This window comes from Sus scrofa, chromosome 8 (genome assembly GCF_054392235.1).
Source record: "Sus scrofa isolate SSC_HxYL_T2T_F1_AM1 chromosome 8, Sscrofa_HxYL_maternal_Yorkshire_Landrace_v2.0, whole genome shotgun sequence".
NCBI classification, from domain to species: Eukaryota; Metazoa; Chordata; class Mammalia; order Artiodactyla; family Suidae; genus Sus; species Sus scrofa.
Window position 1 is genome coordinate 15,799,635 of NC_139390.1, and position 15,704 is coordinate 15,815,338.

A 15,704-nucleotide genomic window follows, 5' to 3' on the forward strand; every position below is an offset into this window, starting at 1 on the left:
TGCAAATAGAATTTTTTTTTTTCATATTCAGTCTGGATGTACTTTTTTCCTTGTCTAATTGCCCTGGCTAGAACTTTAGAGTGTCAAAATGGTAACTATAGACATCTTGTTTTCCTGATTCTAGAGGGAAAACATTCTGTCTTTCACCATTAGGTATGAGGTTAGCTGTAGGTATTTCATATATGCCATCTACCAGGTTGAGGAAGTTCCCTTCTGTTCCTAGTTTGTTGAGGTATTTTATCATGAAAAGGTGTCGAGCTTTTGTCAAAAGCTTTTCCTGAATTTATTGATGTGAACATAAAATTTTATTCTTTATTCCATATATATTTTATTAACTGATTTCTGTATGTTAAAATAATCTTACATTCCTCAAACAAATCCCATTTGTTCATAGTATATATATAATCATTTTTATGTTTCTGGCTTTAGTTTGCTAGTACTTTACTAAAGATTTTTTTTGTCAACTTATAAGATATTGGTCTCTATAAGATTTTGGTTTTAGGATAATACTGGCCTTCTGGAATGGCTTGGTGCTTATTTCTTCATCTTGTACTTTTTGGAAGAGTTTATGAAGAATGGTAACTAATTCTTCTTTAAATGTTTGAAAGAATTCACTAAGGAAGCCATTTAGGTCTGAGTTTCAATTTGTGGGTAATTTTTGAAATATTAATTCACTCTCATTACTTGTTTTAGATCTATTTAGATTTTCTGTTTCACTTCAAGTCAGTATGGGTAGTTTGTTTTTATAAAAATTTTGTTATGTCATCAGAGTTACTTTATTTGCTGGTATGCAGATGTTTATAGCATTCCCTTACAATCCTTTTTATTTCTGTAAGGCTGGTAGTCATATCTCCTCTCTCACTCCTGATTTTATTAATTTGAGCCTTTTTTTTTCTTGATCCCATCTTGATTAATGTTTGCCAAATTTGTTGGTTTTTTTTTTCAATGAATCAACTATGTTTCATTTGTTTTCTTTGTTGTTTTTCTACTTTCTACCTGAATTATTTGTTCTAAATTTTTCATATGCATTCTGATTTTTAGAGTGTAGCTTGCTGTTTTTTTAAAAAAAAATTTTTAAGTTGGCACATAAGGTCATTGATTTGAGATCACTCTTTATAATATGGGCATCTGTAGTTATAAATTCCCTTCTAAGCACAGCTTTAGCTGCATCCAATAAGTTTTGGTATATTTGTCTTCATTTTCATTTATCTCTAGGTATTTTCTAATTTTGCTATAATTTTGACTAATTGATTATATAGGGGTTTTCTGCTTAATTTCCATGTTATTATAAACTTATAAATGTCTTTTTTAGTGGATTTCTTCTTCCATAACTGCTGCATTCCAAGAACATATTTTGTATGATCTCAGTCTTTTTAAATTTATTGTGACATTAACAAGAGCCTACTGCATAGCACAGGGAAATCTACTCAATAGTTTGTAATAACTATATTGGAAGAAATGGATATATATACATGTATGCATACATACACACACACACACACACTCTTTTGGGAAGTAGTGATGGGTAAGGGGGGAGTGTCCCCTTTTCCTATTTCTGTGGCTGTTAGCGGGAATACTGCTGTGAATGAGTTAACCACCTGGTCCTACACAGCTGCTAGACATTAGCATCCCTACAACATTTAAGTCTGCCATTACCCTTTATATTCTAAGCACCCCCTTTGCAGGTACTGCTACCTGATACCAGGATCACTCTCCTGCCTAGTTCTATTGCTTCCACATTCTTCTATATATTCAAGTTGCTGAAATTCCAAGACCCACTAGGAACTCAACCCAGCCTAATTATAGTCAGTAAATACTGAGTTCCAGTGTCACGTTGACAATGTCCATAGTATGGAACAGATACATCTGACACTTCAGGGAACTTCCAGTTACTCAGCACTGACCCAGACAATCCCTTACTCTCGGCCAGATGGCAAATTGATGATTATTAACCTCATTCTGATGCACTTGTTTTTCCCCAAAATGAGCTATTGCAATTAATTATCTGTTATCTGGCATTTTATCAACAAATACCATCCATCAACATCTTTGAACTGCCAGTTCAATGATAATGAGTTATCACACTGATAACCTGTAGCACTAAAAGATTCTGAAATCACTTCAGAATACAGAGGGTGAGAGAAAGGAGTAAAAAAGATGAGAGACAATGAAGCAGGTCAAATAATGCTCAGCACATTTTAGTATTAAAAGTACAACACATCATTTCTTCTATGTCCTAAAAACCTCATCCCACCTACAGAAATTCCACACATAACATCTCCTAATGGAGCTCCCACATTATGTCAAGGAAATCAACATACTTTAGAGTTGGCTGGATCTTTTCCAAAATGCATGCTCCTACCTCTCCCTAAAGTCATAGTGACCCTACAGAGCATTGGTCAGTAGAGGTGGAGCAAACTCATCTAAACCTGAAAAAAATAATGCGTGAGAGTCCAGGATTAGTGGTCTGTATTTTAAAAAGAAGCAACCTCCTTTCCTTGGCTCTAAGGTTTTTCATAATATTCAGAAATCTTATCTGACATACAGCATGGAAAAGACCTAAATGGGAAAAAGAAAAAAAACTGATAGAATAACATTCATCTAGGTTTTTTTAACATTATTTCTATTTTTATTGCTTAAAGATTATTTAAAACATAATTGGTAGCCTCTCAGGTACATAGTAGGCATTCAAGGCACTTTTGTTTCATTAAAAAGGCAAAGTGAGGAAATGTGATAAATGCCTCAATGAAATGCCTTTCCAACTTGCAAACCTTCTCTCCTTTTTTCTCTTTTTGGACTTGCTGTGGGAGCTTATTTGTTTGTAGACACTATGCCTTGATATATGCAGCTTTCCCTGGGAACTGGTTCCTCCTTTTCATTGATGGTGGGACAGCCTGAGAGTTACTACATTAGAATGGACTGTGCTCATAACAAAGATCATATCCTGCCCCAAAATGAAAAATGAAAAGAAGTAACAAAAGATGTATATCCTCATGAACACATGTTCAGATGGAGCACCACATAAAAGTCACAGGAGTGATGCCTAAGGAAGATATAAGAATATATGAAAAAATTTTGTGGAATTTTGAGCCTCCTGGGATCCTTCTCTGTTATAACGACTGACTTTTAACAAAAGGATCATGGCATGTTCTGAAAGTCTGAAGGTCATTATGACCTGTTTTGAGAGTTCCTGAGGTCCTGTCCCACTTTATTGTGTCAAATGTGTCTGCTACATTGGTCAGGTTAAGTTCTTAAAGCCAGATGTCTCAGGGTCACTGAGGGGGTGGCCATATTGACAAAGGAGAGCCGTAAAACTTTAGGAAAGCTCCTGACATCTTATCTGTGTGGGAAGAGAACCGTGGGTAGCATCAGCAGATGCTAAAAGATCCTGCTATATGGAAAGGTGGTGGGATTGGTAACAAACATGAAAGATCTGCCCCCAAGAGACCCCTGTGAGAGTTGTGAAAGGACAGATTGACCAGCCTCCAGTAAGTTTACTGGAGAAAAGATAGGGCTATATAATCACATGACTGATTTCTTGCAAACCAGGTTCAAAGGGGTGGAGAAAATATATTCTCAGATGAAGAATCAGTGCCAAGAAAGCTAGAAGACTAGGATGATCAGACAGTTACTAGAAGAATTAGAATGCACTAAAGACATCAGAAAGGAAGAAGAGGTCAAGTTTGTGAGAAAGTCCTGAGGTCATGATCTTCATAGAAATGGAAAATAATCCAGGTAAAGCAAGCAAGGGAGTGTCTATTTCAAAGTGTGAGCTCTGGACTTTTACTGCAAGGATGCTAGCTCTGAGCAACACCCCATGTCACCAGTGCAGAGCAGGCAAGGAAGACCCAGTTCCAAAAGGAAACATTTCAAACAAAGAAAGCTCAGTAGGCTCTCCTCTGATCACCCACCCTATGCAGTGCACTCTTGTTTTCTTGCAATTATTCATACATGGAACTCTGTAGGTTGTGCAGTGGGCTCTTCGAATTTAACTGTTCCTCTTTATGGAAACTGGAATCATAGGGGTGGCTATATGGCTATGGATCTGGGGTCTCTCAGAGAGTAAAAGGAAATCCAGGATGAGCATTTCTCACTGCAGCCTTAGATCTTGGAAAGTGCTGTTGAATAATTTTCTCTTTCTGTATGATAGCTAAATTCAGACATTGTGGGTCTCAAAGATTGGACAAAGTTTGAATTAGTTAAGATTCACTTTCCCTTAACTAAAAGTAATTCCTGTTTACCTTTTTGTGTGTTTTTAAATTCTTAAAACTGTTTTCCTAGTATCTTTGAAATTTGTATTTTCACACAAGTTGCATTTTTTAATATCAATATTATTAACTCAACACACACAAACTAAATTTGTCTCCAAAACTATTTTTGTCTTTTTAGATGTATTATAAAACATACACAGACTAAAACATTTTTAAAATAAAATCTCCCTCATTTTATTATAGCCAAAAATTCCTTTTAAAAATTCTTTTGGATCCTTCACACGTTAATATTCAGTACAGGGTACATTGCTTCAGAGAAAAACATTGTTTTTTGCGTATGAAATATACTAGGAGGGAATCTATTTTTAAAAAAGATATTACAAGCACCTTTTAAAATATAATCCTTTCCTCCCCTTCCAAAGATAAAGCTTTGTAGAAGTAACTTGGGCAAGAAAAATCTTTTTCCTGGTCAGCTAGGGATTTGTCAGACAGCTTCTCTACTGCCCTCTAAAGCTCAAAAACAACATAACAACTCTACTTTGAAGAAAACAGTTTATTCATTTGAAATGGTAGAGTTATTGAGAGAGAGAATGAGACTTATTAGCTCCTGGTCTTAATGCAGTGTGGCCAGACCCATCTGCTTAAATGCAAGGTATGTAATCAAGACAAGACCTGATACAGAAAAGAGAACTTGCAAGGGCATGGGATCTTAGGCCCAATGCCAGAGTTAAGTGGGTCCCTATTCCCCACATTTTAATACATGACTTAATCACTCCAGTAGTTAGATATTTGTGTTTGAAAATATTCAGTCCTCTTGGATTGTTCAAAATGTGTGTTTTTTTGTGTTTTTGTATTCTCTATGCCATACTATGGCAGAGATAAATTACAAGGAATAAATGAAGGACAGTACAGGTAATATTGAGAATGCTGTTGAAGAAACAATTCATAAAACTGTTTCAGAAAGTATTTCAGAACATGTTGCTTTGTGAGCTCATTTTCAAGAGTGTCCCCTGGAACAGAGTGCTATTTTTAAGTGTGGGTCAGATTCTTAGAACCTGAGGCTAGATTGCACTGTTCCAGAGAAGGAAAGCGAGGTATGGGCAAAAAGCAGCCCTTGTGGAACCATTTGGTAGAGGTAGCAACTGGGGAGAAACTGTCTCTTATCTGTGATTTACATTGGAGATGGGCCAGGGAGAAAAGGAAAAAGACAGGGATGGAAGAAGGGGAGAAAAATGGCAAAGCAAGAGGGCAGGGAAGAAAAGGCAATACAGAATATTTACTGAGGTCCTACTTTTCACTCACATAAAAATGTAAGGTGTTACCTCTATTTTAACAGGTGAGAAAATTTAACTTTGAAATGCAAAAAAAAAAAAAAGATACTTTAGTCTAGTCATACAGGTGTTAAGTGGCAGAGCCAAGTGCAGAAAGGAAAAGCAACTGCACTAGACATTGCTTATCTTGCACCTCTCAATGCTTTGACCAAATAACCTCTTAGGTCCCAGCAAGGGAACTAGCAGGAGAGATGAAAGCATTAAGAGATACAGAGGAGCCAATGGTCAATAGACCAAAAAGAGGGAACAAGGGTAATTACAGTCTCAAAGAGCCTTTGGTGACACATTGAAAAGCCACATGGAGGCAGTTGCTTACAAGAGAATTCTTGGCCACATTCCTGATTCAAGGACCAGGTACTAATGAAAGAAATATACTTTCTGGAAGCCTATAATCATTAGGACAGTACTTTTAACTCTAGCTTTCCATCAGCAGTTAATTGGGATGAGCAGCTCAGGCTGAGTATCAGTACTTTCAGTTCTGTGATTCTCAAAATGTGGTCCCTTGAACCAGCAGCATTAGCATCACTTAAGAATTTCATAAATATGGCTGTTCATCCCTTCCCACTCCTGGATCCATTACACAATCATTTCTGAGGCAGGGCCCAGAAATCTGTGTTCTCGAAGGCTCTGCAGGGGACTTAGAGGTGTGCTTGAGTTTGAGAACTAAGTTAGGTTAGTCCTTTACCTTGATTAGCATGTACTCTGGGTTCCTTTCACTGTCAGGCAAGTTTGAGGGGCTTTGCTTTAAGAATTAAGGGGAAACTTTTACCATAAACCTAATCAAAATGCTCCTTTTCTCTGGAGAAAGTTATGTCAGATTCTCTTCCCTCATTTTGGCTGTAGATTGACAGAAATTAGGACCATAGACTACCAAATCCCAGAGTTCTAGTAGATTTGATTCCCTAACTTTGGGTATAGAGAAAGGAAATTAAGCATGTTAGAAAGTTAGGGAATTAAGTAAGAATCATGAGAAAATTACTGATGATCTTTATCTCTGCACTTAAGTTCTAGAAGGTGGGAATTTTGTATTTTGCCATGATTATATAAATGGAGCTGGATGACTTTTCTTATATTTGCATTTTGTGCTCATAAGCCAGGCTCTACTTCTATGTGTACATACTAGTTCCTGTGGTTGGTGGAAGGGAAAGACAGGGAACACTCAGTCCACTTAATTTCCTTTTACTCAAGGGGCTTTATAACCACTGTCTAATTTTAATCCCATCTCATACTTGCCAGGCAGGGATATCACTACTTCCATTTTACCAGTGAGGACATAGGCTCCTCCAGCCACTGGCTCATCTGTAGATAGATAGGACTCAAACAGAATTCTTTCTGCCCCTGGATTTGACATTTAAATGGGAGAAGTCCATAATATCCCTTTGTAGGCAGAAAATGCATCATGCCTGATTTTATATCCCTAACAATGCCTAGTAAAACATCTGATTAAATGATCTAGAATGTCATTTAATAGGTTTCTTGACAAAACCATGTATGTTTAATATTATAGACTGCATTTGAAGAAAGCAAATGGAATGCACATCCTAAACAACTACATGAATTAGGAAAACAATTTTGTTGTGTTAATCTGCTGAAATCTGAGATTTCATATATCATTGCAACTATCAATATCCCAATTAATGCATTAAATTTCTTTTCTTAGGTGATAATTTTATGGAAGACCATTCCCATGTTTAGAAAGGTATGGATTATATAAAGTTGCATGAGCTGGGTTCTTTGCTCACAGATTTCAAAGAGACTGATGAGTTCCCCTCCCACTTTGTTCCTCTTCAAGGACAGTGTACCATTTGGGAGACAGCACAGATAGATCTGGATGTTATTAGGCTCTTCCATTACTAGATATGTGAGCACAGGCAAACTGATGACCTAGTCTCCTCTCCTGGCAAAATAAGGACTGCAAATCCCTATACTTTAAGATTATTATCACTATTAGAATTAACATTTGCAAATGCCTAGTGTCATGCCTGGCTCATAGCTAGGAATAGCGGTTGGCGGTTCACTGCCCCATTATCATTGAGTTGGGCCATGTGACTTGCTTTGGTTAATGAAATATAAGTGGAAAAGAGGTATCTCTTGCAAGTTGAAGCTTGACCTCTTTTCTTTCTGCCATAATAATGACTGGCACTCTTCTAATTAGAAATCACTACATAAAGGGATCCTGAAATAAAGACAGCAGGGGCCAGAGTCACAGTTGCCCCACAATGGGACAGGTGACAAACTTTTGTTGCCATAAGACATGGGGATGTGGGAGCACTGCCAGCTTTTAGGACATTTACATCAAATATATATTTCTCAATCATAAAGTATGGGGACAATTCTTTAAATTATCTAACCCTCTACCAAGAACCAGGATATTGAGCCCTTTCCCACTTTCCCCATCCCTCCTTTCCTTGCCCCCAGTGAACGATTACTTTGCAATAAAAACGATGTTGGTTGGCTTTGTTCCACTCCACTTTCAGGAGAGGTTGTTCAGACTTACAAGAGAATGAAGTATTTTCTGAAGGTAGTTAAAAAGAGTTAAAAAAAAAAACTGAAGATGCAATCCCATTTCCATGCTCTCCTTTGGAAGTTCATATTTAATAAGGAGAAACTAGGGCTTTACAGAAATTCAATTCACCCTCTTTAGTAGAGTATATAATTTTAAGGAGCACAGACGAAAGCTTGGATAAGAATTTCATACTTTACAGTGAGGCAAAGTCAGTATTTGGGGAATAACACAAAAGACTCAGAATTTTTAACAGGACTATAGAATAAGAGAACTTGATGGAAAATTTATATCTCTATAGGATAATTCTATATTTCACAGACAAATGGCAGAAGCCCATGGTATTAAAAACTTGCCTTTAATTACCTTCTTTTATGAGTTTATATTGAAGAGAAATTATTTTTATTGTTTTTATTGTTACTAATTTGGGGAGGGATCACGACAGTACACCTAGGAATTTGCCACCCATAGTCCTATTTAGTCAAAGTCTGCAGACAGAAAAAAAAAATGTTTTCATGCTGATTTTACTATACTCACAGTAAAACACAGAAGATAAATTCATTAAACTCCTGTGGGCGATGCATGACACAGGATATGTTCTTCCTTTATTGGACATTCTTTGGCAAACCAAAGAGTTAGTTCAAAACTATAATGCTGGAGAAGCTGCATTCCTCTCTCTCCCACAATTGCTAAGATTCCTTAAGAATATATTTTCCAAATAACATCATTTGTGTGGAGGCTGGCCGGGGTCAGGTAAGGGTGAAGGAAGGGAAAGACAGGAAAAGAGGCAGAGTCTGTGTGTAGGGATGAAGCAAGAACATTTTTTTAAAAGTTCTGCCCTATACTGCCATCCTTCTGTTTTCCACAGCTTTCCTTTCACACCGTATCATAATATTTTTGTATAGGTTTAAATGATACCATGCCAATATATTCTTGCTAAAATATTCTTCAAAGGCATATCTTGAAGAATACATCCTTGCCTATTTTTATTTAAACGTATTTTATGATTTGCCAAGCGTCTACACATCAGATTGCACGTTACCCCCCAAATTAGCACTGAGTTTCATTCGGTGTTGATCAAGCATCACCTTAATCCAGCATAAGGTTGATGCCTGTTCTCATCTTGCTGATGAAACAGCTTGGAGAAGACACAACAGAAGTGATATGAAACATAAGCCACTGCACCCACAGCCCATACTCCACAGGCAATGTCATTACCTATCTATGGGACCCATATTGAGAGCTTTGTGAGTTTCAACACTCCGTTGAATTGCTCTAGGGGCTCAGGGTGTAAGAGCAGCTTGAATACAGCCCCCTATTAAATGCAAGTTATAGGTTAAAATGATAGTGTTAAAAATACCACAGGAGTTCCCTGGTGGTCTAGTGGGTTAAGGATCATGTGGCATTGCTGTGGCTCTGGTCACTGCTATGGCACAGGTTCAATCCCTGGCCCAGGAACTTATGCATGCTGTGGGCATGGTGAAAAAATAAAAAAATTTTAAAATGACATAATTTAGCTAATTTTCCAACAAACAAGAGACACTCAGAGCATATATTTAATATTGACCACCCTTCGTACATTTTTCAAAGAGCCTTTTTGGGTGATAAAAGGCTTAGAAACTATACTCTAGTACGTTCTATGAATTGCAAATTCAGTTATATTGCACCCAGTTCTAGAAGATTAGAAATCTAGGTGGTATATCCATGTTATTTAATTTTTAATTTCCATAAACTCAGTTTAAAATGCATAAACCATTTTACCATGAAGAATAGATTTTTCTCTTCAACACTATGCTATTAAATTCTTATTCCTCCATCATATTCTCACAAACTCGTTCTCTAGAGGGAAATGTATATATAATCTTATTGCTTTTCATATGGAGACCCAGAATTCTGCCTTCCAGATTAATGGAGTTTGGTTCAAATATGATATTTAATAAATAAACATCTCCAACCCAATGCAAAGGGAACGTTTTACCTCAGGTGTTCCTATATTCACTTGAGAGTCAACAAACAACATTCTGTGTTTCACAGAAGTAAAATGAGAGGAAAAGTAATGAACACCTGTCTGTCTGCCTGCCAACTATCTGTCTGAAGTTCTCATAACACTGTTGAAAGTAGAATTTATTAGCTCTATTTTAAATTATGAGACTTTGAAACACAGCAATGAATTTGCATAGCCCATTTGTTAGAACCTGAAAAGCCTGAAGGTCAAACTTGAATTGTCAACCTCTTGTATGTTGATATTCATGTGCTTTCCATTTTACTCTAGGACAAAGTATGTGTCCTTGTCCCTCTCCCTGAAGGAACTCTGTCCTTAGAGTGTAGGGCACTGCCTTTTGCCTCTTTCAGCAAAGCCAGGCAGGACTCTGCAACAGGAATTGCTCTAGGGGCTCAGGGTATAACAGCAGCTTGAATACAGCTCCTGATCCTTAGGGATGTACTAGCAGAGTGCTTATTGCCCTTGGTTTCTCACTTGAATGTATTTGTTGAACACATTGTTTTTAAAAATCAATGGCTTTTTTTAAATGTTCACTACTACAGCTCTGATACATGATCAGAATATAATAACATCCCCACATTTGTTTTGACTATATTCTTAGAGCCAGTGGCTCTTTAAAGTGTCTATTTGTTTTTTTTTTTTTTCTTCTTCTTCTCTTTTTCAAACAACTATCTTTACTACACTTTCTGCAGTTCCCTAGGGCAACTTTGCATTGCCAACCTATTTCTCAGTATTATGCCTGACACCCCTGGTTTAGTGTCTGAAGCAAATGTAATATGTTCGTATTATAGTCTCTCCTCTAGGTCTTGATGAAAATATTAAATTTAGGGACCAAGACTGAATCCCATTGTGTGCCATTGACTCTTCTTACATTCTAAAGTTAAAAACAGCCACTCTCTAGGTAAACATCCCAGTCCATAATATATCAACTAACCCATGTGTCATAGGGGCCACAGTTCCACAGCTTGCTGAAGCATGACATGAAACAAAAGCCAGTAGCCCTGCTGTGAGGGAAGGTGAGCATTTATATGACTTGTCTTGATATTCCAAACCTGTTCATTCACAACAGGAAGAGGCTGTGCTAATTGAAAAGCCATTATGTTAGTTCTCACCAGAATATCTCAAAATATTAGTGAATGTGTGTTATAATTAATTTCCCATGAGTGCACTGTGTATGGAAGGTGAGTCAATCCTACTGGGGACTCATTCTCCAGGCTCCAAGCCAGTCTGAAGGGTCCTCCAAGTGTCACAATAACTAGAGTATTTTAGCACAAGGAATGCAAGCCTAGAGGTATAGTCCTGCATGATTTATCCATTCACATTATATTTCCTTATTTTTCATTTTTTGAAATGTTGTTATAGAACAAACCCATTACACAAAGCCTGTCTTCAGTGCCTCTGACCTCTTAGTATCAACCTATCAACACATCTTCCTACCATTCAAAAAAATAGCCCATCCTTGTTTCTTAGGAAGACTTTGGCCATTCTCCTTTTTGTAAGTGGCATTTGCTTTTCTTTCCTCCTTTTTTTCTATTCTATTCAATGTCTTTTTCATCCCATAATCCAGTTAAATTTTCATTTATGAAATTAACCTCAAAAGACTGAGTCCTCGGTTTTTTTCATTATCTGTTTCTAATTTATTGAGTCCTGTGTTATTTCTTAGGTAGTCTTTGTCTCAATAGAAATTCCATGTCCTCTTTCTACCTAGGACTTGAGCCTTCAGAAATCCCAAAGGTGTTTTCCTGTTGATGTATCCCAATCTGGCAACATGTTATTTTGCTTCACTATCTCAACTAAGACCTAAATAACTACTTCCTACTTGTTGCTCCGTAATAAAACAGGATGAGAAAGCCAGTTTCTCTAATGCCTAAAAGTACAACTTTCCCAGGTGTCTTCTACGGTTGCAGGACCACAAAATCTATATTGTGTAGAAAAACAATTATCTGTAAAGCAGTAAGATTCTCCTTAATAGAAGAAAAACTAACAAGGCAAAACAAAACAAAAACACATCAAGGTTTAGCAGTAAAGGATATTTTCTGAGTCACTGAAGGAGTGAGGTTATAAGGATCGGGGTACCCAAATTGCTACCACTTGGATTCTAAGTGTGCGGTTTTTTGTCCCCCATAAGTAGTGCTTTTCCCCTAAAATCTTGACACAGGGAATGACTATGATATTAGTCATCTCTCATTCCCTTTTAGGATAGTAATGTCCAAGAGAAAGCAAGGCAATGAATGCAATAATAATACATAGTATGGCTTTCAGTACAGGTTTCTGATCTTTCTAGCTTAATCCTAGGGTTTATCACTTTAATCTGAATCCCTGATACATTTATGAAGGAGAGTTTTTTGTGTGTAGGTTCAGGAGAATTAAATGACCTAGATGACAAGGTCATATATAGAAGAGGTACTTGGATTTGAGAGTTATGTAAGCTGAGTTCAGGCTCCAACATTCCCACTTACCTTGCTCAGTTTTCCAATTTTAAAATTAGATTTTAATTAATTACAAGTACATAATAACTACAATATGCCAGTCACCTTTTTAGGTGCAATAGATGATCTTTTAGGTGCACTGGATGATCTTGAAGGCACTTCCCTTTGGAGAGTGTGGAGCCAGACCTCTGAACCTTTCCATAAGTTTCTGTGATTTGAAAGGAACAGAAGCGTGGACAAGCCCAGTTTCCATAGGGCATGAGTTGGCCAGAAGATGCTCACTCTTACCAACTCCTATTCTCTATCCATTTAATCTTATCCTGCCACCACCCCAGAAGAAAAAACAATGAAGCAAAACACAAAATACCTAAAAATCAGGCTGAGAAGAGAGAACACAGTAAATTATAACAATAAGTTAAAAATAATTTGCTGAGCATTGGCTATGTTTATAACCCTGTGGAAAGGCAAGTATGTCTGACATGGTTCTTGTTCTCAAAAAGACTCACAAGGAATTAGTAATGTTAAAGAAGACATATGATTGATTCTTAGTGTGGCTAAGACTCTAAAGCTGTAGGATTTAAGAAGAAAGGACCATATGGAAAGTTGACTTCATGGAAGAAGGTAGTACGTGTGCAAGCCTATAAGCAAAAGGTTAGTGCTTAAAACATACACACATGCATCTATCTACATGTACATACACATGCACGTCTATAATTATATAACCTGAATATGTTTATCAGGTAAAATGAAATCATTAAATAGGGTATTGAGTAAAATAATTCGGAGTGAACAATACAGTTTCCCATACACTGGTAGAAAACAGAATATTGAAAATAAATATTTGAATTAATAACATACAGAAAAGGTTTACAAAATAAGAAAATATTTAAAATCATAAAGTTATTGATATAGAGAATAAAATATACCTAGAAAAGTTGAATTATGTAAAGTCAGTTATTTGAAATTATCAATAACAAAAACAGGAAATAATATAACAGAAAATTTTGAAGAGATTTAATTTTTTATAATATACAAATTTAAGTGGTTAAATTTGAAAATGCAGATGAAATGAATGACTCAAAACTTTAGAAAACCTAAATAGGCTAAGAGTCACATAAGAAATTTTCAAGTACATCTTGCTGCATCCTAAACACACACTTGGGAAAAATGTTTTTGAGAGGAAAGTGCAATCAAATTTTCAAAAATCAGTATGTCCTAAGGTAATAAATAAAGACATGGACAAATTCACAGTTTATTTAATCCAACCAAGTCTAACTATACCAAAAATAAATAAAAATAAACCCAAATAAAACAGGGATAGTTTAAAAAAGAAGTAGAAAATCAAATCTTTTTGCCTATAGATAAAAAAACTATGTAAAATAGAAAAAAAAATCTTAGTAGGGTTATAAAATAATGAATCATTCTTAATTTGATAAAAGGTTAATTAAAAGAACCTCAGCAAAGCATCATACTTTTCAGTTCCACTAAGATGACAAGAATACTTGCTCACATCAAACCATGCAAATGAAAAACTTAGAACTAATAAAGTTGAATTAAGGTAGTAAGGTACAAAATAATCATTCAAAAAGCTATAATTGTGTATCCTCAGCAGTAATCAAATAGAGAATGTATTATATATATATATATGTTCAGTTTGCAATAATCTATAAAATATGTAGGATAATCTAACAAAGATCCATATGTAGAAATTGAGACATAAATGGAGAACAAAAAAGGAGACATGAGTAAGTGGAAGAGCATAAAATATTCTTATTGTGGACACTCAGTATTACAGAGATATAAATTACCTCCCCACCTAGTAACTTATAAATTTTTCACAATACTGAACAAAAGCCCAAGGGATCTGTTTTGTTACATAAGACAAAACAGGGTTGTATAAAGACAAGAGAAAAGCAAGAGTAATTAAATAATAACTAGAGGAAACTTGCACTACCAATGATCAAAACAATATTTACAGTAGTGTGGTAAACCAGTACAAATATAGAAAATTTGATCATCGGAACAAATACAAAAGTTCCAAAATAGAACAGTGGGTATTAGGAAAATGAAAATTGCTCTAGGCAGTATAAACCACTTAGTAAATGTCACTGGAAAACCTGGCTATTCAAATGAAATTTTATAATATTAAATCCTGAAATGAGTTCAAGATATTCGGGGGGTGGGGGGAGATCAAGGAAAAATATAAGGCCAGGAAGTGATAGTAGCATACAGTGAGTTTTGCCTGGGGCGGTGTTTTGATAGATTTGCAGGAAGGTGTGTCCCTTGAAGCATGAGACCTTCCAGACTAGTGGTGCAGGTTCACTGGTCAAGATAGAAAGAGGGCAGGGGACTATTCTGGGGAAGGAGAAGTGATGTCATTTAGCAGCACTGTGGGTCCGAGGACTCAATAAAGCACTCAGCATGGCTTGGTGTGTTACAGCCCTAGAGTTTGTCTTATTTATGTCTCACAGAGGTGGCAGGAGTTTCGTGGGGAATGCAAAGCAGGCAGCCTCAAAGTGACTAAAATTCTTATAGGGATTATGTTTAAAACAATTGAGTGGATATAAATTTACTGCTGGGGAGATTTTGAGCTTGTGGGTTCCAGTCTGCTTCTGAAGTAAAAAAAATAAACTTAGAGTCAATATAGGAGCCATCTTTACCTCACTCTTTTATATACCTATATATTTATGTATATATTTTAGATAGAATAGATAAAATGTGAAAAAATGTTAGAGATGCAGAAGAGCATATTTATAATATTGGGGTAGATAAAACATAAACCTAAAAGTCATAATTTTTAAAATAAGGTTGAATTTACTATGTAAAATGTTTAAAGTTCTGTATGGAGATTAATAACAGGTGATGTTTATATAGCATTTATAATAATGCTTCTGTATATCAGTTCATTTACTTTTCAATCTGATTTATGGACTATCTGTAGTGTTATTTCCATTTCACAGTTAATTACATAACCACTTACATAAGAAACTAACACTAAATTGATGCAGGACTGCCCTGTAAAGGTGTATAGGCTGTATACTGCACAGCTTCACTGGTGTGAGTTTTTGGGGACTGTCATTCTCACAGACTTGGCTAGGGGCCATGTCCTCCAGGGTTGCACTGCACATGAGCTGTATAAATGAACTTGGCCGCTTTCTAGAGTTCCTGAATTCACTGAGGACTTGACACCTCCAAACTTAATATACTACTGTCCCTACAGAATTGCTT

General features: G+C 36.2%; 1 protein-coding gene and 1 long non-coding RNA gene across 6 annotated transcripts in view; one reads left to right on the forward strand and one right to left on the reverse strand.

Annotated features, from left to right (window-relative positions):
- The window catches only part of KCNIP4 (potassium voltage-gated channel interacting protein 4), a 1,125,192-nt gene that overhangs the window by 652,592 nt on the left and 456,896 nt on the right, over window positions 1–15,704 (reverse strand). The gene's annotated exons all lie outside the window — the stretch shown is intronic.
- LOC110261970 (uncharacterized) overlaps window positions 1–15,704 on the forward strand; it is a 200,023-nt gene that overhangs the window by 138,307 nt on the left and 46,012 nt on the right. The window contains exon 2 of one of the 2 annotated variants that reach the window (XR_014812232.1): window positions 3,550–3,618. The exons of the other annotated variant lie outside the window; for it this stretch is intronic. This is a non-coding gene — a long non-coding RNA (uncharacterized LOC110261970). Of the gene's footprint in view, window positions 1–3,549; window positions 3,619–15,704 lie in introns of those variants that run through there. 2 annotated transcript variants of the gene reach the window in all.